The following is a 4,259-nucleotide window of genomic DNA, read 5'->3' on the forward strand; positions in this document are numbered from 1 at the left end:
TTTTTGCTGTTACCCAAATTATTTCACTTGGTAAATGGAATTTTTGGGGCTGGATCTGTGGGGGTAAAGAGTCAAAGGGAGGGGAGGCTACATATCCTAAGTGATCTAGAAGGCTTTGTGGGGGTGGGGGAGATCACATTTGCAAGGTTTCTGTCAGCACCTGGAATATGGATGGTGGTATTTGGAAGAGCTGCAGCTCGGGTAGTAGCACTGGGAATGACACAGACACATCAGGCCAGCCAAAGAAAGATAAGGGAAAAGCTTGCTTCAAAAAACCTTTTAAGTAGGCTGGGATTCATACACTCTGGCATCTTTTCCCAACTGAAATGATAAAGGTGGGTAAAAGTGTGTGACAGGTAGGGGATGACTGTTCATTGTTTTCATTAATGTTTAGAATTGAGCATGTTTGGTGAAAGTACAAGGTGGCAGATTGAACAAGTCTACACCTTACTTAGTTTTGTGGCAAGTTCTTCCTCAGTTGTGGGTGCTAACAGTTTGACTGAGTTCAAAAGGATTTGGCCAGCTCATGGGGAAAGAAGAAGCCATCAGTAACCATTAGTAAAAATATGATCTTTTGTTTCAGAAGCAGCAGAGGACTGCTGGAGGCTGATGTAAAGACAGTAGCATGAAATGGCTTTGGGGGTTTGTGTTTCCTGGGTAACGCCCGTTTTCCGTGTCTCGGGGCAAGGTGGCAATATCTGACCTGACATAGGCACCCCCGACACAGGCACAGTGTGAGCTCTTTGCTCAGGCAGAGGGAGCAGTTGGCTTTTGATGCTCTGGGAGCAGTGGCTTTGGGATGCTCCCCAGGGTGGTGTGAGGGCTCCTTTCAGCTGAGGGTGGATACTGGGGCAGAGAAGTCCTACAGAGCGGTGAACAATTGTTCAGCTTGGGTCTCCTGTCAGTGATTGAGCCTTGGCTCTTGCAGTTCTTCAGCTAAGTCATGACTGATAAATACACTAGACTTAGCAGTCTAATAACTAGCAAGGACACAAGTTCTTGTGCACCCCGTCATCCTCCTCGGTGCTCCTGTGTAGACCCACTTACTGGAAGCTCTATCTTAGGACAATTACATGAGGTACATTACTTTTCCTAGTAACCAGCAAGACTTAAAAAGTACATGTAGCCATGCAGTTCCTTGTCGAGGTTCAGCAGTGGGGCTAATCTGGGGTAGAAGTGTCTCAGCCTTTGCCTCGGTTGGGCATGTTCAGATAACACCAGTCTGAACACCAGGTAAGTGATTATTGCAAACAAGTCAACAAAACCAAGACACGATTTTTATTTTGTGTAAATAAGCATTTAAAACTTGACATCTAATTTGTTCAGCAAGTTTGGAACAAAGAAGGCAGTTTTTGAAGATGCAGATTAGGGTGTTTCAAAGAATGCTAATGGAGAGCATTTTCACCCCATTGAAGAAATCACACAGACACCACCTGAGACTTTTAACTGCTGGGACCAGAGGCCCTTTGTGGGGAGCAGCTCCTGTGAGCCGATGGGTGCCCTTTTTGACCCCTTGCTTACACACAAACTCTCAGGCTGATTCCTCCTTTGGGGTCGACCCCATGTTTCCTGTAGCAGAGTCTCAGGTGTCAGATTTTTAAAACTAAGTAATTTAATGGTACCGCAGCAGGTCAGCTCTGGCTGGGTGCCTGTGGAGAGGGGACCTGAACAAAGAAACCCCTGGGCAGTTACACCCTTTTGACTCATGCACCCCCCCTCTTAAGTGAAACAACTAGTATCTCTCAACAGGGGGTGCTGGAGCATGTCTAGGCTACAAGGTGGGAAATGCATGCAGTACTGTAGTTGACGAGAGGGCATGTGGTCAAGACTCATGGTATTGCTGAATTGTTCTCTTGTCTCTGGCAAGGACCTTCTGATCTTGAAAAAGTAAAACTTCAGTGCTTGGGGAGACTCGCACGTGGCAAAAACCTTTTGAAAACAGTAGCCTGTGCCTTAGAAGAAGAGGAGCCAGGATGGCAGCAAACTGAGTCCAGCTCTCTCTACCCAGAGTGTAATAATACAAATTAAAGCTGGAGAGATTGGGTTTGAGGCTCTTTCTCTGTGCTGGCCAGGATATCAAAGGAATGATGGTGATGTGGCTCAGGATTGGAAATGGCTAACCTTGGATTTCTAACAGAGACTTGACTGCCTGCTCCACGTGCTGGTGCTTGAGAAAATTCCCCCATGTCTCTTCTGTCTGCGTAAGGAAGGAGCTGGAGTGGCTTCAGGAGGGGCTGGCTGAAAGGTCTGAAAGTAGAAAACACCTGCATATGAAGAGATGGGAGCCAGAAATGTGACCACTGGGGCACAGGGGGAAAGAGCAGTGAGAAGGATGGCTGATGGAAAGAGAGCAGAGTGCTGCTCTGGTATCACAGCTGCATCTAGGTGGAGATCAGGTGGTTCAGCTGGGGGAGAGGAGCAGGAAAATGTCTCTCAGCACATAACCTTCCCTCAGGTTTCCTTTAAGACTGAGAACAGTTGGTCTGAGGTGAACCTGATGGTCAGCTGGAGAATTTGAAAGAGAAAGAAAAATCAGCAGATGCCTTGTGAGCAGAGACGCTGGCTAGGACGGAAGTGTGGTCTCTTAATTTGCAGCAGATGTGCGTGCACTCTCCCAGGGGCCCTGTGCTCTACTGTGCATCTAAGGAATAGACCTGGCTGACAGTAGTGCAGCTAGAAAGGTCAAATTGGGTCTCCTGCCAGGCCAGCCTGAGCCAGGGCTGGTAACCTGACTAAAGGTCACATCACTAAGGGGTGAGCTTTTGGTGCTTGCATCCAAGCAGAAGGTGAGCTGCGGTGGTGGTGATCTGGCTGTGGGATGAGGCAGCATCCTTACCTTCTGCCCCAGGTCAGAGGCCAAATGACAGCCATGCTGCAGAGAAATCATATTTTGGTAGGTGGGGTTTGTGTTTGGAGATGGAGCTCCCCCAAGGCTCCCTGAATGAATGCCAGTGAGTCTCTTGGGTCCTGCATGTAATACAGTTCAGTCTGTGCATCCAAATGGCAAAGGGAATACTTAGATCATCCTCAGGAGGCTGTCCCAGGGTTACCTGTGCATGGTGACCCTGGGGGTGTGCGTTTGTCTCCACGCTAGCCCGGGAGTAACATCTCTTTCCAGTTTGCCTGGCAGGAGACCAAGACTCCTGAGAGAGAGAGCAGGACTGTATGCCTTGGAGGGCTCTGCTTGCTCTTCTCTGGAGGAGCAGCTGACATCCTGGGTCTTGGCCAAGAACTAATACCATTGCCTCAATGGCAGTCAGCTCTGTGGTTTGAGAAACACTGATGAGACTGGGTGTATCTTTAACATTTGAACTGCTAAAGAAGTGCCACTTGTGCCATCCAGGACTGTCACAGGGACTGGGAGCACAGTGGGCACCCAGGGAATAGGGAAAGTTCTCCCATTCAGATACAGAAGTAGCCTTGGGACCTAAAAATACTGATGCTGTCCATATCTGTGCACAGCAGAGCCTGCACAGTTTTCTGAGATAGCCTGCAAAGCTTGGGGAGGGGAGGCAGGGGAAAGAAACCTGCTCAGGTTGGTAAGGAAGGGTAGCAGCAATGAGTACCCACCCAAGATAAAATGCTTCTTGGGACATAGCTGGATGCAAAAGTGGGTCTGCCCTTTCTGGGGAGATACCTGAAACCTTGAGATGCATTTTCCCCCTCCTTTGTGCCTGTGGAAGGCATGTGTATGCTGCTTCTTTAATTCCCTTTGCGGTGCTTGCAGCCCTGGTAAGCTTCGACACGGACAGGGTTTGTACTGGGGCTGCCAGACCTGTTGCCAGGTGCTGCAAACCTGCCATGGGTGCCAAAGCGCAGCGTGCCTGCTCCTGCTGCTCCTGCTGCCTCCAGGCACCTCCCCGCTGCCGAGGAGACCCCTGCAAGTGGCTCTCTGTGTCCAGCCCCTCTCCCGGGGCTGCTGCCTGCCCGCTCGGCCAGCCGGCCCCGCTCCTGGGGTTGCTTCTCCCGGCCTTGGGAGACCCTGGCAGTCCCCTGCACCTGCCCTTGAGGGTGCAGTCTCCAGCTGCGGGCACATCTGCCCCGCCGGCGTTCCCCGAGGCCGGGGGGAGCGGATGGGGTCGGGGTGCGAGGTGACGCTCCCATCTGTGCCGTGCCTGTCCTGCAGCTGCCGCCGGGAGCCGCGGGATGGAGCCTCCGGGCCGCGCCCCCCGCTCCCCCCGCCCCGGCGGCAGGTATGTCCCTCCCCGCCGGCACCGCCAGCATCCCCCTCCCTTCATCCCTCCTTCCCTGCCTCCCTC

The sequence above is a fragment of the Corvus moneduloides genome, chromosome 6 (assembly GCF_009650955.1).
Source record: "Corvus moneduloides isolate bCorMon1 chromosome 6, bCorMon1.pri, whole genome shotgun sequence".
Taxonomy (NCBI): Eukaryota; Metazoa; Chordata; class Aves; order Passeriformes; family Corvidae; genus Corvus; species Corvus moneduloides.